The sequence below is a fragment of the Trachypithecus francoisi genome, unplaced genomic scaffold, assembly GCF_009764315.1.
Source record: "Trachypithecus francoisi isolate TF-2019V2 unplaced genomic scaffold, Tfra_2.0 Lachesis_group12, whole genome shotgun sequence".
Classification (NCBI taxonomy): domain Eukaryota; kingdom Metazoa; phylum Chordata; class Mammalia; order Primates; family Cercopithecidae; genus Trachypithecus; species Trachypithecus francoisi.
The window spans coordinates 51847491-51870244 of NW_022681457.1; the positions used below are offsets into that span (position 1 = coordinate 51847491).

The following is a 22754-nucleotide window of genomic DNA, read 5'->3' on the forward strand; positions in this document are numbered from 1 at the left end:
ATTCAACCCTCCCCAACCCCAGCGCCAAGTCTTAATAGCAGAGTTTTAGTCGACTGGATCGACTCCTTCGCCCAGGACGGGTGAAGGTTCCTGAGCTTGCCTCGCAGTTGATTGGCAGCTGCGCCTGCCCGGCACCGAACCCTGCCCAGGTGGGCGCTTGACAAAGCATTACGGCGATGGTGATGTAGGCTGCCGTTCTTCCCCTCCCAAGCACCTGCTTGGCATCTGGCAGTCGCTCGCTGCCAGTCTCCAACCCTGGGCCACCTCCCTCGCCACACAGACCCGGTCCGGTCAGGCGCTGCAGGGCGACCGGAGAAAGTGCTCACAATCACATGGAGGCCCGGGCCCGCCCCATTGGCTGCGGCCGGGCCAGTCGCGGCGCTCGCTGGCTGCGGTTGGTCCCAGAGCTGCAGCGCCTGCACTGGCCCGGAGTCCATGTTACGCTTTGTCTAATTCCCTTCGTTACAGAGTCATGTGCTGCTGCTCCCGTCGCCGCTGCTGCCGCTGCCGCCGCCCGTGGTGCCCCGGGTCCTCCGCCGCGCTTCGAGGTGGCAACCGCGGGCGGGGTCGCGGGAGCAGGGTACAGGGCGCAGCGCGCCTTCGCCGCCCCGGCGCGTCCCGGTGCAGCCGCCGCCCGCCGCGGGTGATGCCGCCACCTCCGGCCTCAGCATAAGCCGTGGCTCGGCGGCCGAGCTGCCCCCCAAGGTTGGTGCGCACCTCTCCCGGGAGGGGCTGGGGGCTGCGAGGGAAGGCGACGCGCAGGTGGAGCCGCGCCGAGCCGAAGCGCGCAACCCTGGCGCAGGCGCCGCGGCCCGAGCTGAGGTTGCGGCCGGGAACTCATTCGGGGACGTCCGAGGGTCGCGAGGAGGTGGTAGCGAGCGGAGTGGGCTCCCGTTTGCTGCCCCCAGGGCCTGGGAGATTGTTCCGCTTTCTGCAGTCTGAGCGTCGGTCGCTTCGGCCCCGGGCTGCTAGCCCTGCGGGAGGGGAGTGCGGCTGCCTGGCTCCTGGACCCCTCGCGCGCGTTCCCTTCTCTTGCCTCCCTCCGCCCAATCCGAAAGGCGGGGAGAGGTGGTTTCGGCTCCGCTGGTTCCTCCCGGAGGTGGGTGTTTGGTGTCTGGCCTTGCTGCCCCGGTGTCTATAAGGTGAGCTCTTTAACTTCTCCAGAATCGCCTCCCCTTCGCTTCCTTCCTGTGCCGGGTGGGCTGCGCTTGGAGCCCAGCGGGCGGGGGAGGGAGGTGAAGGCCGGCGCCCCGCCCCCCGCGCCTGTGGGAGGGAGGTGGGGGCCCGCAGGTGCACCCAGCCGGCCGCGGGCCATCTCCGGGTTGGGTACCGGTATAATCCGCTTCTAGCTTGTTTGGAGGCGTGGGCTCTTGGGAGCGGGACTTCTGCTCAAATCCTGTCCAGGGGCTTGGAAAGGAGGAGAATTGGGGGTGGTTGCCAGGAGGACCAGCACCTCCGGTTACTAGAGGGTTTATAGGGGCCTTCTCCTTTCCGTCGCCCTTTACTAGGGAGTATCCCTTGCAGATAAATTGAGATTTTTTGATTTCTTAAAAAGCCAGCTGCAGTGAAGAAGAACTGCTGCAGGTCGAGGGGAAGAGAGGTAGGTCCTTGCTGGAGAGGGAGACGTGGGCTCTGAGGTCCCAGGAGCACGCAGTTGGGGTGAGTGTGGCCGAAAGTGTAGAGGTAGGGTTGTGGGAAAGAAACAGCCAAGGTGAGAGGGAGGGCGCACTCAGGATGTAGTCGGAGAGATGGGGAATAGGTACGGGGGAGTCCTAGCGGAATGTGGGGCCCAGCTGGAGCCACTTGGGCTTATATTTGGCTCCTCGTTGCCTCGCAGATTTCCTGCTCTTGGATCTTGAAAAATATTTTTTGTTGGACAAAGAAAACTATGAGGACATATTTTGGAAGAGAGATAGGACTGAAGAGCTGACTTCTGGAAACTTTCCTTGGCAGCTTTGGTAGTAAAACTCCGTTCAGGCAGCGTTTATTGAGCACCTATTACGTGGTTTGTACTGGACTTTGGAAGAGTCTGGACAGGCAGGGAATTCCCGTTTGCAGTAATGGTGAGGGCTGTCTACCTTATAAACAACCAAGGGGCCCCTCCCAGTGCCAAGAATGAGAGTGATTCAGACCTTCCTCGCCAAAGCATCTGGGACCTCTGCTTCTTACCTGTGGGAAGAACCCTGCACCACATCCCGTAAATGGGGTGTTCAGGCAGCATTTATTTTTACAGTCCAAAAATAGTGACCAAACACCTACTGTCAGCTAGGTCAGAGTTGGGGTTCTTGCTTCACCTGTCTTGACACCAACTAACTAAATCCCTGTTAAGATCCAAGTGCAAGATGGGGAAGAATCTGAGATGAAAATTAGGTGTTTAAAACAGGGGTCACGAAAGTTAATTTGGGGTGTTTGATCTCTGTAGGTTACTTATGGAGCCCCCCATAAAATGATTAGGTAATCTATGGAGCCAGGGAAAAATTCCACAATCTTGAATTGGCACAGTTTATTTACATATTTGAACACTTTGTATTAGATTTGTCTCGTTTTTATTTAGGGTGTGTGTGTGCGTGTTGATTAAAACCTAACAGATTAGAAGGTTGGAGAGGAAACTGTCCTTAGATGACCCAGCCTTCCATTACCATGTGGAGTAGCATATGATGCAACAGTTAAAGTATTGAGCCATATTCATATTGTTTTCTCCCTGCTGTGTTTTCCAGCATTTAAAAAACGTGGTAAAAACTTGGCCCCTTTTTTTCTCAAAATCGCTAAAGTTTAATGGAGAAAAAAGAAAAAAACTAGGCCCCCTTTTCCCTTAATTTTTATATTATGCAGAGTTTTTAAAAAATAATTTTAGAAAATTCTGATGTGTTTGTCATGTCCAAATAGTTAAATTGTTTTGGTAGCTATAGTTTGGAAATTAGACTTGATTCCTTTCTCAGTACTGCAGACAAAATAGCTATTAAAGTCAAAAGTTTGTCAAAACTTTGTAATCATGATTATTATGTTGTTGAAGTGGTAGCTTGTAAAGGATTTCAGTTATTTTTAATTGCAGCTGGTGTTTGACATTCTAAGAAACACCAGTTAATATTTGTTGAGTGCCAGCAGGAAGCAGAGAACTGGAGTGGGTGCTGTGGGATCTTAACAAGGCAGGAGAGGATTCTCGTAGTAATCACAGAGAGCAGATAAGACAGGCACACATGAGGATGCCAGCAGAAGCAGATAGTTATAGTTGTCTAAGAATCCAGGGTGTGTGGAACCAGATGAAAGTGTATGAAGTATGTTGAGGGAGGAGTGGAAATCTGAATTGACTTTTGACAGTGGTCAGGGAGGTGGAACAGAATATATGACTAATAAAGGAGGGTAGAGGGAACCTAGTTAGTGAAAAACTTAACCACAAGTCAGTGGTGTTAATCATTTGCCTCAAGACCAGTGGCTCTCAAAAGTAGGCAGTTTTGCTTCTCAGCAGACCTTGAGGAATGTTGGAGACATTTATGGTTATCATAGCTAGGCGGCAGGTGCTGCTGTCATCTAGTGGCTAGAGGACAGGGATGCTACATAAGCATCCTACTGTGCACAGGACATCAACCCCCTTCCTCCTAAACAAAGAATGATCCTGTCCAAAATGGCGATAGTGCCTGCCCTTACATCTCAGAATAGGTCTTGAAGGGAGGTGGTTCTTGACATGGGAGGAATAATAACATTGAGCTTAGGGAGCTGATGTGGGAGACTTCTGTGATCAGGTCTGGTGTGAGTAGGGTCTGGGCAAATCCTTATTGAAAGAAAGGGGCAGTTTGGAGGGAGATCATAGCAGATGAACACAGTATGATAGTGGAGTAAGTTGAGAATCATAGAATCAGAATTGGCATTTTAGAGGGGCCCTGTCCAATTTATTGATTTTAATAAATTCTTTCCCTTTCTAGGTAACCTTTGTTTAAATAACCCCAGGAACTGTGGACTTCTTCTCCTGAAGACAGGTTATTACACCTTTGGACTGTTTGTTGTATTATTACTTGAGCTGAAGGCTGTCTCCTTGAATTTTTTTTTCCAATGATTTTATTCTTTTGGAGCTGCCTACTCCCTTTGAATGCACCAAGAGAATATGATGTCCCCTTACCCCCAGTTGGTTTTCCTAATGCCAGCTAGTCCCAATTCTTTTCACAGTCATTTATTGGAATGTGGTTTCTCGGTATCTTCTCAGTTTATCAGCATCTCACATGGAGAATCAGGAATTGAATATGTAATTGAGATGTGATCTGGCCAACAGAGAGTACAGTACGACGGCTGTCTGCTGAGACCTAGGCATAAATGTCTACTTACTGCACCTTAAGCTTACAACTGCCTTTGATTTTCTTAGGCAGTGCTGAGCACCAACTTCTTTATTAGATAATCATGTTTTGGATAGTCAAAACCCCCAGATATTTGCTCTGTAAGCTGTTGCATCCTGTATTTCTTCGGCAGATTTTTTTTGGAGAAGTTTTTGTTGTTGTTCCTTCTCAATGTTATCCTATTTATTTTGATCCAATCTTCTAGCCTTTGACATTTTTGAATTTATGTCTTCTAATTATATCAGAAAGGAATGGAGGATGACTTTGTTGAAAATGGTAGTCAGTTAGTACTATGTAAAACTCAGTAGTTTGGGGGCACTGTTGGTCTTGTGTGAGAGCTGGGATCACTGAGTGATGGAGGTGAGTTCTAGGGCTAATTAGCCCTTATTTTGGGGGCTTTTGAGAAATAAATGCCAGGCCACATGGCATTTAGCTCTTGAAATGTTTGCACCTGTGGTACCATTTTGAAATTGTTCGAGTCTGTTGCAAGCTTCTGAAATCTGAATTCCTTCCTCTGGGTCTTTGTAGTTCTGTTTATGTATCTGGAAGAGAGTTTCTAATGTTTTGTGCAAATCTGAAGCTTGTGGGGTTAGAGTTGCTTTTGAAAATTGTGAGAAGGTAGGATAACTGGCAAAAATCAACTATGGACTTGGTTCCCACTCAGGCTAAGCTTTGTTTTCTTTTTTGCTAATATGCCTCAAATGTTTAGTGATAGAATTATATTTAGGGAAGGAGAGAGGAATGAGGTTTAGAAACAAACCTTTTTCTCAGAGCTTGGCTTTAACTTGTCATTGATGTAAGTTCATACTTGATCTTACAGTCTTCACTGCAAAGACATTAGGAAATTACCATTCCCAGATGTCTTCTGAAGCTGGCAGGCAAGAAATCCCGGGTAACTTAGTGCCAAGTTCTCCAAATACTCTAGCTCTATCCAATGAACTAGATTTAATAAATTACTTGATTTGGGTGGTAGCTATTTCACAGTGTTGAAGGAGAGCTAGAGGAAGATTTCAAATCTCATGGCCAATGTGTGTGACCTCTTTGTGATGAACATCCATTGTGCCCCAATCCTCTGTTAGTGTGTTGGCTGTCCAGATGGTGCAGTCTACTTGGTTTCCCTTCTCTACCAGTCCATATGGGAAACCTCTTTATCTCCTCTGGAGATGAAGGATAATCCAATGAAAAGAAAAGATGGCTTCTGAATATTTGAGGTTTTTTTTGAGGGGAAAAGTATTGCTGTCCTTTTATATTTTCGAAGGCTGTGTCGAAGTTGAAGTCTTAGAATTAAGGATGCAGTTGTGTCATTTTGAATAGAAAGACTATTATAGCTGGAAGGGATTAACCCTTAAATTTTATAGTTGAGCATATCCAGGCACAGGGAGGTGATGTGATTAGCTTAAGTTTACACATATAGTGACAGAGTAGGCATTAGAATCTGTCTGCCTTAAAGACCAACAATAAAGGCTAAGGATCAGGATTTCTCCTCTGCTTAGAGGTGTGTAAACAGTGGGGTCCCTTGGGTCTTATTTATATAATTGATCTAAAAGAAGGAGCACACGGTGGAATTTCTAAGTTTGCAGATGACAGCTTTTCTGGATTATGAAAGGTCTAACCACTGGGGATTTGCTCCAGGGAAATCACACTAGGATGTATTAGTCATCAGAAGATTTGCAGGTGAGTTTCTTGTTGGCTAATAGGTGGTTGGGTATTAAGGGGGAAATTATAGAATTTTCATAGAATGGTGTTTTGTTGGATAAACTCAGGGAAGGGCTTTGAAAATACCTTCATGTTGTTGTCCTGACTTGCTGTTGCAGAAAAACAAAAACCATGAAATGCTAGGCTTCATCAAAAAGATTCTGGGGCTGGGCATGGTGGCTCACTCCTGTAATCCCATCAGTTTGGGAGGCTGAGGTGGGCGGATCACCTAAGGTCAGGAATTTGTGACCAGCCTGGCCAACATGGTGAAACCCCATCTCTACTAAAAATTAAAAAATTAACCGGTTGTGGTGGTGGTGCCTGTAATCCCAGCTACTCTGGAGGTTGAGGCAGGAGAATCACTTGAACTCGGTCGGCGGAGTTTTCAGTGAGCTGAGATCATGCCATTGCACTCCAGCCTGGGCGACAGAGTGAGACTCTGTCTCAAAAAATAAAAAAAAAAGGTTTTGGAAAAAAAAACCAAAACGGAAAATACAGTCTTAATTGAGTTTTCACACTGTGTTTTTTCCCCAAAGTCATGGGCACCTAACCTTCAGAAAGACACTCGAGCTGGAATGACCATTGTAATGATACCTGGAATATTTGGACATTGCTGTTAGAATGTAAGCTTCATGAGGACAGGGTCCTTGCTCATCTGTTTCTCTGATAGAAATATTAGGATTTCTAGCACCTGGAAAGAGTCATCTGAGAGGAGATGGCATGGAGGCCTGTGAAGCCACAAGGATAGGGCCATAGGCAGCCTTGGTAGTTCACTTTATTCTAATAAGTCCGAGTGTGCTATTTTAGTTGCCTCCTTGTCTTCATGCTCCAGCACTCTGTCAGTGTGGTGTGGGCAGGGATTTATCTCTCTTGTTCCCTAGTGATTTTCTAGTGCCTTGCACATGGCAGACCCTCTATTAGTATTTGTCACCCAGAGGAATGAATGAAGAGTTATACCTTAAAGCTTTACAAGATGTAAATTCAGGATGAATGCCAAGAAATATGGTTTTTCTCAACCCTGGCTGGCATCAGAATCAGTCTGGGGAGTATTTTTTAAATACATATGTTCAGACCCTTCCCCATGCCTATTGAATCAGAATCTCTGGATATGGAGTTTAGTTTTGAAAAGAGCCCACCCTGCCTCCAAGTAATTCTCATGTGCACCTCGGCTCAGAACCACCGTCTTAGTAGTTGTGCATGAAGGCTGGGTGCTGACTGAAGACACCTTCAAATGGGTTTGAAACATTTGTGGCCAGCGAGCCCATCATTGGTTATTAAGACAAAAGAGAAGCTTTAAGGATACGTCAGTCTTCTTGGAAGGTGTAGTGACCCCAACAGCACATAGTCCGCCATGGCCCTTGGTTCCTCTATGAGATAGTGCACCCTGGGCTGGATGGGTGATGGGACCAACTCCCAGTTCATCCTTGAGCAGTCATTTCCAGAGTGGGTCCCTGATGACAGTTTTACCAGCCCATGAAAAAATGAGAAGAGTAAAGACAATGCAACAAGCTTTTCTGTTTCAACTTTAGTGCTAAGTTTATTCAATTACAAGAGTCTGTTTTTTTGTTTTGTTTTGTTTTTGTTTTGTTTAATCTTGGGTTGTCCTTCCTACTGGAGGGCTGGCTTGTTTTTTCATGTTATGAAAGACTGGTGATGGTTTTTTGGTGTCATTTCTAGGTCCAGTTTTAAGCTGGCAATTTTATGATAGTCTTTCTTTTGACATTTTACTGGCCCGTGAAATCAAAAGTCTGGGAACTACCACTGCTCTGAGGTTTTCAAGAGGTCTGTATCTACCCCTTGACACCTGCTATTGGGGAACGCTCATAAATACGGTGTTAGGTTCCATTACAAGCATTTTTTTTTTTGAACATTTTTTTCTTTCCTGTTATGCTTGCCGGTAATAGTTAGGAATAATGCCAGAGAAAGCTTCACTTCCCCAGCAACACATAAATCCCATTGCTACATCTTAGCATCAACAGATAGCCAGCACTGCAATGAGTTCTACAGAACAAGGAGAAGAAAGGATGTACAAGAAGACACCTTTTTCTTTGATGGTCATTGGCCGCCAGAAAGGTGTGTCTCAAAATCTCTTGCGCTATAGAGACAGGACAGAACTCTTCAGACCGGGTATAAAATGCCATCAGTCAAAATTCTCTTCACTGATTGCTTACAACCAAATTTTAAGAAATATTAGAAAATTAAAATTTTTGGAAAAATGGTCCCCCTGATGCTTGCAGTGGCACTCTACTGAACAGGCTTTTAAAATCAGTGTATTCTCAGATATGGCTACTTTTTTGTTTTAATATTTAACTTATCTGGTTAAGATGTACTTGGACAATGTATAGAACACTTAAAGTTATTAATAATAACAGGCACTTATTGGTTGTCCAAACCTATGCCCTGGAATTTACATGCATTCTCATATATCCTCAAAACAATTCTGAGTGAAAGGTAGACTTATTCCCACTGTACAAATGAGGTCATAAGGCTGGAGAGGTTATGTAATTTACAACAACGTCACATAGAAGTGGCAGAGATGGAATTTGAAACCAGACTCATTTTATACTAGACTTTTATATTTTAAACCAGACCTTTAAATATTTTGTACTATATACCTATTCTCTCTTTTTTTTTTTTTTGAGATGGAGTCTCACTCTGTTGCCCAGGCTAGAGTGCAGTGGCGCGATCTCAGCTCACTGCGAGCTCCGCCTGCCGGGTTCACGCCATTCTCCTGTCTCAACCTCCCAAGTAACTGGGACTACAGGCGCCCGCCACCACACCCAGCTAATTGTTTTTTTTTTTTGTATTTTTAGTAGAGATGGGGTTTCACCGTTAGGCAGGATGGTCTCGATCTCCTGACCTCATGATCCATCCGCCTCGGCCTTCCAAAGTGCTGGGATCACAGGCGTGAGCCACTGCGCCTGGCCTCAGTATATACCTGTTCTCTTATCTACTCTTCCCTTTCTCATTTCTGCACATTTCTTTGTATTTATTTTATAACACCTATGATACCTTGTAATATTTCTGTTACAAGAAAAAGAGAATCAGGTTTTGAGGTGCAAAGGTACCAGATAACTCCGTCTGGTTCGTGCTGCATGTTTGAAGAGTAGAGCTGTAGTGGCATTCCCAGCATTTAGGCTTCCAGGCCAATGCTCTTGTCATCCCAAGTTGGTCTTAGAAGTATCAGCCTATTGATAAAAGTACTTGAATGAAATTTTATCCTGGAATTGAGAGGGTAACTTTAAATCACTTAATTGTTCTGGTGTTTTCTCTAGCCCTGTTCTCTTTTGTCACCCATATTGATGATAGAATGCCGCTTGTAAAGTACATCTTAAGCACCCTCTTCCTAGTTAAATCTCACCCACAATAACTACTGTGCATAAACATATCATGTAAAGATATACCTAATATTTGCTAAGGTGTTATGTCTTAGCTGAAAAAACTGCTATAACAAATGTTTGCTGAATAAATGCCATAAATATATTCAATAAAAAAACTATATCCTCAGAGTAAATGAATAAATAAATATCCATATATCTACATCATATTCATAGGCTGTTTCATTTGTACCTTTATTTTTTAAATGCAATAAAATTATGCTTCATTATACTCAAGTATAGTCTCTTTACTGGAGCGAATTTATTCTGTTCAAGTTTTACTTTAACAATTGTATTATTTATCTTAACATTTAGCCAGTAATAAAGTACAAAGTGGGAAGTGGGCTGCAGTTTTATATATCTTGCACAAAACACCCCCTTCCTACGAACACACACTCAGAGAGAGAGAGGAGAGATGCACTTGTTCTTCAACTTAGCTCTCTTAAGATATTTTTCTATTCCAAAATAGTTTATCTTTCACCTGTTCTAAATTATTTTCCTTACAACTTATTTATACCTGCTAAGTTCTGTACCAAGCAGAAGTTAGATCTGTAATTTCTGTGCTAATCAGAGTTGGATACTAGCAGTAGCCTGAGGGTCTTGAGCAAATAGTATGCCTCAGAGATGATTTATGGCAGCAGGCACTCGCCCTCCAGGTGGGGTCATCAGGAGTGGGAGGCCCATCAGAAGTGCATTGTTGCCGCGTGTGGGCTGGTATTGCCAGATTTTCTGATTTTTCACTGTAAGCCAGAAATCTGGATTATTGTGTGAAATCTGATTTTAAAGGTTGGCTAATTCAACATTTTAGAACTTCCTATAAACCAAACAAAATAGCTTTGTGAGCTGGAGACAGCCTCTTTAGGCCCTTAGAGATAGCCCTTTCATGGCCAGATAAATGGAAGCATAGGGTTTGAATAAAAAGCACAATACAGGTTTTTTTTTTTTTTGAGATGGAGTCTCACTCTGTAGCCCAGGCTGGAGTGCAGTGCTGTGATCTTGGCTCACTACAACCTCTGCCTCTCGGGTTCAAGTGATTCTCCTACCTCAACCTCCTGAGTAGCTGGGATTACAGGTGTGCACCACCATGCCCAGCTAATTTTTGTATTTTTGGGAGAGAGGGGGTTTCGCCGTGTTGGCCAGGCTGGTCTTGAACTCCTGACCTCGTGTGATCTGCCTGCCTCGGCCTCCCAAAGTGCTGGGATTACAGGCATGAGTCACCACACCTGACCCACAATACACTTTTAAACATTAATTTAAATGGACATAAAGCGAAACTTGATTTCATCCTTTTCTCCCCCAACCCCAAACACAAAGCAGAGCAAAGCAAACCCCAAGCCTTGTACTTTTAATGAAAATTTCTGACCTTTAAATGTGGCGTATTACATCTGGGGTGATTGCATTTGAACAGTTTTTCTGGCCTGAGGAGGAATAGGTTTAGGGAGAAATAGGTAGATTATGCATATAAAGGGGGAGAGGACAGGTGGGAACACACAGAGAGAGAAGGAAGGGTAGAGTAAAGAGATCATCTACCCCAGGAGATACGGGAAGATTTGTTCATATATTAAAATTGATTTGGGGCAAATGGGGAAGAAAGAGAAAGAAAGAAAAAAATGTCAATATTTAGAAATAGTGCAGAATCTATATTGGCATGGTGCAAAGAGTGCTATTATTTTGCAATTCCTAGTGTATCATGTTGATGTATACTGTGGCTTCTCCAAAAGGGGAATTGGAATGAAAAGGAAGGGAAAGAGTTTATGTCAGAAGGAAGACTAGGGAGTGAGATAAAGAAGAGGGGTCCAGAGAACAGCTGATAGCAAAAAGTAAACCAAGAAAGCTGGAAAATGTTTGCATTGTGGAAAGATGGCTATGTTAGAGTACACAGCATCACTTTTTTCCCCCACCCCAACTATGACTTTGTGGGGGTATGCACAGCAGTCCCTAGGAAAAAGATGGTTTGGAACACCAGCTTGTTTTGCTTTTGAAGGGCCAGACTCCAGGGTCCCTTTGTGTGAAGCAGTGTCAGCGGGCTGCGTCTGCCCTGTCAGGGCACACTGCTGGGAGGACATTGTCCACTGGGTTTTAGCCCCTCTCTACCATCTGGGTATCCTGGTGCAGGACAGGACCTCAGACCTTTACTGTGACCCCAATAGTGCTCCTGTCTTTAGTTTTATTTGCTTTTCTGGGGAAAATCCAACATCGTTTGTGTAATTTGTTGTACATACAGCCTCTTGGAAAGAGAAGAGAGTAATATTTGAATAGATTTCTGCTACTAGCAGAATCCTGGTCTGAGAGGATTTTTAAAAGCATTTTGCTCTTAATCATCCCAAGTATATAGTACTTTGTTCCTGGAATTTCAGCATTTTCTGGTGGTTGGCGGTGGGGGGAACATCTTTTGATCCATCTGCAGGTTTTATTCCAGTCCTAGGACTGTCATCCCCGTATGATCTGAGCTGTGTCTTTCTAGACTGGTATAACTTTAAATTTCTGATAGTTTGGTTGCTTTTTAGAATAAATGCATTTTAAAATGTCCCCTCCTATTTGTTACTTTAATGCAGTAAGGATCTTTATGGATTTTTTCCCCCCCTTATGGAAACCATTTGTAATACTGAGAGAATGGGTTTAGGTTTTCTTGCACTGTTGTTGGGAAAAAGAAAAATTCTTCAGATTCCACTGCTCGGCCTTCTAGGGACTCTACTCTACAGATGGAAATCCTGGAAGATCCTATCAGGAAGTGAAACTTGTAAATAATCTTTGTGCTCATTTGGGGCATTATGCATTAACAAGTTGTATAAGAAGTCTTCTTTAACCTTCTTATAAAATGCACTTAAAAAAGAATCCAGTCCTAGTGACTAATTTGGAAATAAGACTGGGAAACACTTCACCATGTGCCAGGCACTGTTTGCAGCACTTTACATATATTAGCTCATTTGCTTCTGACAACAGCCCCGTTTTGTAGCGGAGGAAACCAAGGCTGGGTTCTCTACTCTGGCTACTACTCCCAATCACCATGAGCAGCCAAGGTCATTACAGGAAGTAGCAGAACTGTGATGTGAACCCAAGCTGCCGTGGCTTCAGGATCTGTGCTTTTTAGGACTGCTTCGTTGCCCCTTGAACTCCCTTACAACAATGACGAACACAAATTTGCTTTAGAAACGTCTTTTGCCTTCCACATTACCTCAGTCTTAAAGTCAGCATCAGAGTTTGGTTGAAAAAAGAAAGAAAATTATATTCCTTCCCTGATCCTGCCTCCCCAAACCAAATGAACAAATGAAATCATGGAGACAGTTTTCATCTAGGAACAGAAACCTGACTAAAGGATCTTCCTGGAACACCATACTAAAATGCTGGACTGATCATTACAAAGGCTGTAGTTGGAGCCTTGTTGCTGTGACAACCCGCATCCTTGGCACCAGAATTGTTTTTAACAGCACAAAACCCATCTTGTTTTACCTTTACCTTTACAACTGGTGGATTTGGTGAGCCTCTAAGAGCACTTTTTAAATTGCTTTTTCCAACCTATATAGAGGCAGTGGGAAGGACCTAGGATTTGGAGCTTAAAAGACTTGAGTTCTAGTCCCAGCACTCTCTTCTGTGGACTTGTGTGACCTTGGGTTTCATCTCCTGTAAATGGGGGAGGGGACAATCCAATAGGATTGGTTTGGTGAGGATAAGAGGCTATTATATATGACAGTATTTTATTCACAACAATAGCCATGTGTGTCTTGCAGTGAGCTGACCAGCAAGTCCTTTGTGAGTCTTGGAATGCATTTTCCATGGGTGGGTGGTGAGGTAGGTGGTTGGGGAAGGTTTGTGTTGATCTGAACCCCTTTTCTTTCCTGTTCTCTCCTTACCTGTATTCTAGTGTGAATGATATGTGGGTGTCAACTCAGTTTTTGGCCCAAATTCCTTTTCCTTGGTTTTCCCCCCTCCTACTTTGGGCTCTCTTCCAGTTTGCCTACAAAGTGCTATTTGTTGTAAGGGTGAAACAGGCAATTCTCTGGGCAGCGACACTGTGGCTGCAGGCAGTTACTGTAGTTCAAAGCAAACAGCCAAGCTAGAGTAGGAGGGACACTGACAGGGCTTGTTCATTAGAATTTTGAACATTAATTTTTGAAGGAAAGAAAAGAGAGTACAAATAGAATAGGAATAGAAATATGAAATTTTCTTTATAACAGAACAAAATTGGGTCAGGAGAAAGGACTTTAAGAAATCACTTAACATTTATCATTGCTTTGAAAGCAAATGCTTTTTCTGAGTAAAAGTAAATGCTTTTTCTGAGTAAAAGCAAATGCTTTTTGAGCATTTACGTTGTCTGCAATGCACTCTAGTGGGATGGGAAACAAAAGTTAACACTAAATATTAACAACAGCTATCATGTTAGTGCATTTCAGGTGGTCCACAGTGGGCCACTTTTCATGTTTTATATCAGCCACGAAGGTTGGTGTCATTGGTGTTCCATTTCAAAGATTATAAAACTGAGGCTCAGTGTGTTTAAATAACCCACTCAAGATTACAGTGCTAGTAACTAGCAGGGAGAGCTAAACTTTGACCTAGGTCTCTTTCTCATCCACAGTATGAAAGATGAGTAAGATATGCCCCTGCTTTGAGGAGAAGACCTGCATGTAAACAGTTTAGTATAATTCAGCACAGTTTACAGTATATGTTGTAATTCTTGTGAGAGCTAAATTTTTTGGACATTTGCTCAGGAGACTGAAAGATCAGGGTGGTCTCACAAGGAAAAAATACCTTGAGTAGGGCCTTGAAGGATGACAAAGATGGTGACAGGTAGAGAATTGATGGGAGAACTGAGGGAACATTGGAGCAGCAAAGCATGGAGATGTAGAAGTACAGAATGTGTTTGGGGAATGCTGCTGGGATGGACTGAGGGATGGAGGAGGAAAGCAGCTGGATACGTAGTTTGAGACAGATTACAGAGGGGCCTAGAGTGTCCTGCTGAGGAATTTAGACTTCACTTGGTTGCCTTTGAATAAAGGTTATTCTATTGAAGGTTCTTGAGAAGGGAAATAATTTTGCCTTGATCTCTGCCTTCAGCAATTCTGGTGGTAGCATGGAGGAAGAAGTAGAGTGTCTGCAGCGGGCTTTCGCCAACTAGACTGCATCTAAGAATCACTTGGGAGTTTCCTAAATGTGCAGATTCCAGGAGCACCCCTCCACCTCTGTGATTTCAGTGGTTCACATCTGGGGAGGGGCCTGGGAAAGTGTGTTTTGAGGGCCCTGCAGGTGGTTCTGCGGGCAGCCTGGTGAGGGAAGGGTTCTAGAGGGCATTGGGGCATTCTAGAGAAAGGTCTAAGCTGAAGCTAATTTTGAGTTTGTCATTGTATGGATGATTTTTTAAACCATGGGAGGGGGCCAGTCATCAAACTTTGTGGAAGATCTGTCTGTGTAGGTTCTACGGTTTGCTTTTTGTCCTGTGTAAGTATTAATCAGTGATCTCTCAGAGCATTGTCATTTGACTGAAGTTTTTCACATATATTTCCTATTCAAATCTACAGTGTGGGATGACTCTAATCCTTATGCCTCTGTGCTAGATTTCTCTGTTTTTGTTGCTGTTTCTTTAGAAGGCAGAGGAATATATGGGATTTTATTGTGGGCTTTACCTATCTTCAATGACAATTTCTTGAAGAGCATGAGCTCTAGAGTCTACTGCCTAGGTTTTTACTCTGCCTTTCCAGCCATAGGACCATGGGAAAGTTATTTAACTTTCTATAAAATGAAGATATAACAATATTTTCCTCCTAGGGTTAGTTGTTAAGGATAGTTTATATAAAATGCTTAGAACAGTTCCTGGCACATAGTTAACACTCAGGTGTTAGCTGCTGTTGCTGTTACTATTGTCATTAATTCTGCAGATACCCAAAGGTATTCCTTGCCTGCATTGCTCATATATTGAGGGCTTCACCTTAAAAAATAACTGTACAAATTATGATTGAGAGTAGTAAGGGTGATATATTAGAAAGTTTTAATTATTTAGTGACCCTCTTTCCTTTCAGAGCCTTTTATTTTCTAGAAACATATGCTTTCTTCCCATAAACAAGCCTGCTAGGATATACTTAGAACCCATATCTGGGCAAGAACCTCTTCCTGCACGTTGGCTACAGAGCTAATAGTGCTCAGTTCTTCAGTCTCAGGAGCTGCATGCATGCAATGATGTTCACTTTTACATTTCCTAGGGCCCAGCCTGAATATAGGTCATTTTGTTTTTTTCAAATGTTTCAGATCTCTCTTACTCTCATTTGTTTGTTCTAAATCAACCGCTAACATTTAAAATACATTTTTGCTGGGAGGACAGATAGTTCCACCAAGGAATAAGCTATTTCTCAACATTAAAGAAATTAGAAATTATAATTTATGCTTAAAAAAATAATGTTAGTTCAAGTTTTAGCTTGCTTCTCTCTCCCTTCTGTGCTGTTCTTTGTCTTGCCATGTGTTTGCAAACCATTCTCATGACCTTCTGCCTGTGCGGCATATTTGTAGTGGGGCCAGATTATACATACGCCACTGACTTTTTCATCTGACCTCCTAAACTCAGCCTTTGAGCCCCTGCTTTTCTTTGGGTTTTCCTAGCGAAGTCTTGTTGAAAGGAATATTATTTCCCATGGAACTTTACTGATAGTGTATGGAATAATAGGATCATGCTCTGTGAAGTTCAGACCTGAAGTCTTAACATTTTAAACATGTATCTATTTGCTATTGCTTACTTAGTTCAGTCTTGGCATTTTAGGTCTAGAGGTGGTTACTACCCGTTGGACATCCATAGCCACTCCCTGCAAATTAAAGGGGACACAAAAATGAAACTGAACTCATGTTTTTCTTTACCTCTCTGCTAATTTAACTAAGTCAATTGGCTCGTCCTCATTTGCCCTCTTCACACCTCCCAAATTAATGTTATGTGCAAATTTGATTAAAACAGCGTAATTTCTAAGTTACTTTTGAATAGGGATTGAATTCCACTCCTTGTGGCTCTTTTCTTCATCATACTGGTAGATGTAGCCAGTGTTTTTCTTTCTAGCCTGCTTAACTTGTGTGGTTCTTGGAACAACATAAGTTTTAGTTGATTTAGGATCCTGATTTTACAGGACGCTGTATCAACTGCTTTACCAAGATCAAAGTACATGGGTTCACTGCATTCCTTACAGTTGCTAATTCAGTTGTGCTGTAGCCAGGCAATCCTGGAGCCTTGAAATCCAGGATTCTGGTCAAGGTGAGGAAGCAGCCCTTCCTCCTGGCTTTTTCATTCTGCAAATATCTTTCCTTTCTTCTTAATATTTATTTATTCAGCAATGTGGCCCAGGCTCTGCATCCCTGAATTCCTAAAGCTTTCAGCCTGGTGCCCCTATGACCAGTGGTTACATTCTTGCTACAAACTGGAAAGTCTCTGAGCCCCTCACCCCACTCCTCCCCACTTCTTTTCTTCTGCTGTATTTATGGCACTGTACCTCATGAACTTTCACACTAGGGAAAGCAAACTCAATCCAATTGGGTCTTCTGGGTAAGAAAATGTGTTGGTTAAAAGTAGATTCTGGTCAGCCAGGCTACTGAAGGTTTAGTATTTACTAGCAGTGTGACTTTGGGCAAATTACTTAACATCTCCATGTCTGTTTTCTCATCTGTAATATGGAGGTAATGATAACTCCTACCTCATAGAGTTGTTGTCAGGAATAATTGAATTAATACATGTAAAGTGCTTGGCATTTATTAAACTATGATTAGTTAAAAAGTTGATGAACAAGCTATTAAAAGTTCATAATAAAATTTCTGGAGTTTTCAGGTACTCCGTTTCTCTTTCGTGCTATTTGCCTTGGCTATTCCACTACAGGCAAAGGAAAGGAGGTGAAATTTAAAGTATCTAATTTTGTAACCTTAAATTATTCAGGAATTGTTTTTCTTCGTGTAGACTCCACTATAATGTATAATGGAGAATTGTATTCAAGATATGATGTCTGTGACTTACTCCTTATGAACTCTGAAAGTCATTTTTAAGAGCACTTCTTAATAATGAACATTATGTTTATTTGACTTTCTAGGATCCAACCCTTTTACATTGTTGGGCTTTTTAATATATTATTTAAAAAACAAGATTACCCAGACCAGGCATGGTGGCTCACACCTGTAATCCCAGCACTTTGGGAGACCGAGGTGGGTGGATCATTTGAGTCCAGGAGTTTGACACCAGCCTGGGCAACATGGTGAAACCCTGTCCCTTAAAAAAAAAAAAAAAAAAAAAAAAAGAGAGAGAGAAAGAAAGAAAAAGAGAAAAATTAGCTGGATATGACGAGCCCCTGTAGTCCCAGCTACTGGGGAGGCTAAGGTGGGAGGATTGGTTGAGCCCTGGAAAACAAGGCTGCAGTGAGCTGAGACTGTGCCACTGCACTCCAGCCCGGGCAACAGAGTGAGACTCTGTCTCAAAAATAAAAATAAGATAAATAAAATTGCCCAAAGAGAATTAAAACAATGTTTCAAATAAGGAAACAGATGCTCCCACAGAAGATTAACAGACAAAACATGCTTTGCAAAGAAGAATGAATTATAGGACAGTACTTCGTCTACATAATACACATCAAAACCAACAGTCATTAAATAACCCAAGGCCATTCATTCCTGGCAGTCTGTGCTGGGAACATTTTGAACAGTCTTTTATACAGGTATTTGCATTTAGTCAGAATTTTGGGGTATCTTACCCTTCTTTCACAGTATTATGCTTAGTAAATCCCAGTACATCAACCAACATGTCCTCCTTTACATGCATTTTTTGCATACTAATTGAAGAATGAGAGAGGAAGCTTGGAAAAATGTGTTAAGATTTTGTTTATCACAGTTTGGTCAGTGGATCTGTCTTACTATTTTGTAGAATAATATCCAGCTGCAGCTCAAGTGCATATTTTACCTGATTTATATCTACTTATATTCCTATGGCTTAAAGTCAGTTGGCCTATTGCAGAATTACACGTTTATCCTTTACACTGTACCAAAATCTGGCGAGGTGATGACGGTGTATGATGCACTTGAGAGAGAACATTGCAAGTTATGTTTTTAAGGTGGGATTTTTTTCTGAGCAAAAGATACGTAGTGCAGAATAATATATCCACAGCCAAAATGCACCCACTCATTTCTATTCAATTAAAAGAAGGAAGAACAGACCCAGGTGAGTTTTCGCTCCATTACTTAAGGCTTTGAGAATATCGCTTAACATCTGTGAGCCCCGCTGCTGCTTCTGTAAAACGTTAATAATAATATCTCCCTGCGAAGGCAGTTCTGAGAATTCATTGAGGCAGGGCCTGTGAGGGTTTGTCCTATGTAATGTTAGTAATTTTGTGCAAGGCGTGTGGGTTCATTGCGTGTGTTTGGAAGCTGAGGAAATTGGAGCACTGAGCTTAAGAGAGATACCAGCTCAGGCCTGTAGCCACCCTGGCCCTGTGTTTCTGCCTTGTGACTGCATCTTCTAAGTCATGCTGTGGGGTGCTTTAAGTAGTGCTTTCCTTATTGCTGGCTCAAAGCCAGGAAACTATCTTACAGGCATATATTTTTTTTAAAGATGATTTGCAACCCCTTGCTGCATTTTGTCATGTGAAATGACACTTACTCTGGTTTCTTAAAGATGGCTAATAACCCTCTATGGGTAAATGCCAATCAGGCCAGCCAGTTGGCTCTGAGAAAGGCTTCCTTGAAAGCCACAGTTCAGGTTTTGCAGAGGCCAGGAGGTGAATGTGAGTGCCAGAGACCTCCTTCCCAGAGAATCCTGTTGCATGTGCTACCCCAGAGGTAAAGACAAGGTAGGGACACTGCTGTGAAGACTGATAGTGCAAAGAGGGCATCTCTTTAGTCACCAGACAGCTTGTCATTTTTTTATTTTCTTGTTTGCAAAATCTGTGTGTAATAATCACCAAGAATCCTGATATTCACACAGAGAACTGCTTGTGCCAAACATTTTTTAACCACCAAACTAAGATCTTTCTTTTTTAAAATGAAGAAAGATAAGCAGCATTGTTTTTTAGAGATGAGTTTATCATCTCCTCCTCCACACCCATTAGTCCTCAGAAAAGCTGTTTCTTGAAGCTGAATTTGGAGCTTCTAAAATGGCTTTCACAGTGTTGCTGTCTTCATCTGGGGATTATGGTACTTAGGGAGTGGAGATTTTCAAAGTGAACCTTCCACATTTTTCCAAAATCTTTTGTGGCATCATTTGTGCCTACCTGAGAGTGCATTTTTTCTTTTTATGAGGTTGTGATTTTAATTTATATATACACACATGCACACACACACACACACACACAAGCATAACAGCGGCTATGAGAAAGAAACGCTTCTCCATGAAACACAGAAGGAGCGGGCGAATAGCTGACCTGGGGAAAGTATGAGGTGGTGTTCAGGCCTCATGGTAGTTAGGATTAGGAAATGTCAGGGGCTGTGTTGTATTCTCCAAACTGTAAACTTTGGGAGTCCTACAGAGTGAATGTTAATAAATATTTTTGATAAGGAGAAGGGTTTGGGTTTATAGGGAGCCTAAGAAAGAGAAATGTTGCTGCCCTTCCCCACAGCTGGCCACTGCTCTGGAGGGGAGAGTATTACACATTTGGGCATGGACATAGCAACATAGGTGAATACCATTGTTAGTCTCCCACCAAATGCTCTTCTGTATTTTGTTAGCTATTAAACCATACAAACTTTCCTATATATCATTAAATTATCACTCAGTACAGTACTTGGACAAAATAGGAATAGTCTACTGTTGACTGTTTCTAGATTAATGACTTTGAATTTTTCCTAAGAGAGATTTTAAGAAGTTAGATAGTCTAATCTCATGAGTCCCAAATATAAAAAACAAAGGCTCTGCAGGTTTAAGTTTTCCTTTGCCTTTTCTTAAGAATTTAAATATTTTTCTTCAGAGGTTTTCCTTTGGGCTTTTAGATAATGAGTAACAGAAATGAAGGAGGGATACCAAAAGTTATTTCAAAACATGATTGTATCCTTAAAAACATGGTAATAATTGACAGGGTTTTTTAAATGAGAGAAGTTTCTAGCTAAATGTCCTGCTTCACACCCCCACTCACCACATTGAATTTCTTTGTGGGAAATATGTGGTGGCTCTTTGGGAAGAAGTATTAAGTTTGTGAAAAGAGATGAAGAGTTGCCAGGACCACGGTAAGCAAAGGACTGAGAGAAGGAAAAAGGTGGACAGAGCTAGACCCTAAAAGGATGCTAAGATCCCTCGAGAAGTCTTTTAGTAAGAAGCCCTCATTAGACTGTGAGTGCCTAATGGACAGGAATGCATCTCGCTGGTCCTTGCAGTCTTCTTCCCGGCCCCTGCCTTTGTACTTGAAGGCCATGGTCATCTGAGTGCGCTACAATTCAAGCCTGTGAGGTGGAGAGAAAAGGGTGGGCGAGGTATAGTTCATTGTCTTAGAGGCCTCAGTATTGTCAAGACTCCCCCCACCCCCCTTTTTTTTTTTTGAGCGCACAAGACTCTTAATCACCTTTTCATTTGTGTTCTGTTTCTTGGCCTGCATCGGGAGCTCATAGCAGCATGCTACTGACAGGTGATTGTGAACTAAGTGTTAAAGCAGAAGGGAACAGAAAATGAGGGAATGTCAACTTGAGGCCGTGTGTATTTTTGTGAACAGCATTTACCACTTTCTTAAAGAGTCCCAGTTAGAGAAAAAATAATGCAGGGAGCAAATTTTAGCTCGTTAGGTTCTGAACTGGACAGACTTTGTACCTTGGCATATGAGTAGCCATTCTAGAACCTTTTGAACTTTTGCCACCAAGTAATTCTGAAAAGACTGATAGCCAGCAATAGATAATGGAAAAAGCCAGTGTCCTCTGCCCGAGAAATTAAGGTATGTATTGTTCAGGTGGTTAAAGAAACTGCCTAGCACAACAGCAATAGCTGGTAAGTGGCAGGATCATTCAGAGGAAGGGATGGATCACAGGATGGTTGCTGTGCTGAACTTTCCCCCTAGAACTCATGATCGTTGGCCAGGCATGGTGGTTTACGCCTGTAATCCCAGAACTTTGGGAGGCTGAGGCGGGCAGATCATGAGGTCAGGAGATCGAGACCATCCTGGCCAACATTGTGAAACCTCATCTGTACTAAAAGTACAAAAAAGTTATCTGGGCATGGTAGCGTGTGCCTGTAGTTTCAGCTTCTTGGGAGGCTGAGGCAAGAGAATCACTTGAACCCGAGAGGCGGAGGTTGCAGTGAGCTGAGATCACGCCACTGAACTCCAACATGGGCGTCAGAGCGAGGCTGTGTCTCAGAAAAAAAAAAAAAAGAATTCATGATCATTGTAGGAATTCACAGTGTAGGGGAAATGGTGCAGATTTTATAATCAGGAAAGACTTGTATTCAGTTCTCCATTTGACCACTCTCTAGCAGAGACATGGGAACAGTTACTTAATTTCTCTGACTGTTTCCTCACTTGGGAATAGGGCTTTTGCAGATCTGTTGGAAAATATTAAGGCCAAGAGGGGTTTAAAATGTGAAGTTGTCTAGCACTGAATAGGAGGAGCTTAATATCTATCAGTTCTTTTCTGCTTCAGTCAAAACTGAGCTTTATATGTAGAATAATTATTGTTTGTATTCTGTTCTCCATTTTGAGTATGGAACCATGAATGCCAACAACTTGATGATAAAAGCCATTTGTCAGAGATAGTCCTGTAAGCGCTTTGTAACCTGGTAGACTGTGCATGTAAGGGCAGGCAGGTTACAAATGCGAATCACCATAGCCGGCACACTGCATACAGCAGATTCTTAAGCCATCTGTGTAATCTTTTTAACACTATACTCAAGTCCACTTAAGTCAGAGTTCAACAAAATGAATGAATGTAATCCCAGGACTATGGAACTTCACGGTGATTACATAGCACAGAGAACTACGGAATCATTTTCTGGAAGAATGCACCATGCGATTATGCTCCATGTGGAAGTGGTATATGTAAATATTGGTAGACTGTGAGGATGAGGTTGAAAGAAGGTTGATCTGAGTAGAGATCCTAGGAGGAAGGGAGGATACTATGTAGTTTTGTTGTTGTTACTGTTGTTCTGCAGTTCCTGGCTGCTCAGTGTTGGCAGCTGTGTGCACGCTTTCTCTTTTGAGCCAGCGAGGCACAAGACAAGTAATTTCCCATCCTGAATCTCTCACAGCTGCTGAGCTGTAGTGGCTATACTGGGATGTGGCTGTTAACTTTGAAAATTTGCATAAATCTAGCCCCCACCCCCCTGCAAAGGCTCAGTCTTGTCTTTACACCTTCCCCGAGGTGATTATTTTCTGGGGGTAGGGGTGGGGGGTAGGGGGGTGAAGAAAGGAGGAAAAAGAAGGCCAACCACTCTGGGCACCGG

At 42.8% G+C, this 22754-nt stretch overlaps 1 protein-coding gene across 13 annotated transcripts in view; it reads left to right on the forward strand.

Moving 5' to 3' along the window:
- The first annotated feature begins 447 nt into the window (after window positions 1–447).
- Window positions 448–22754, forward strand: part of LRRC8D (leucine rich repeat containing 8 VRAC subunit D) — a 119653-nt gene continuing 97346 nt past the window's right edge. For 2 of the 13 annotated variants that reach the window (XM_033225530.1, XM_033225531.1), the window contains exon 1: window positions 572–705. The gene's annotated coding sequence lies outside the window, so the exon portion shown is untranslated. Of the gene's footprint in view, window positions 706–1006; window positions 1143–1174; window positions 1601–1837; window positions 2795–3920; window positions 3975–5145; window positions 6281–17808; window positions 20558–21667; window positions 22673–22754 lie in introns of those variants that run through there. The other 11 variants (XR_004440687.1, XM_033225524.1, XR_004440688.1 and 8 more) reach the window with 11 other exon arrangements.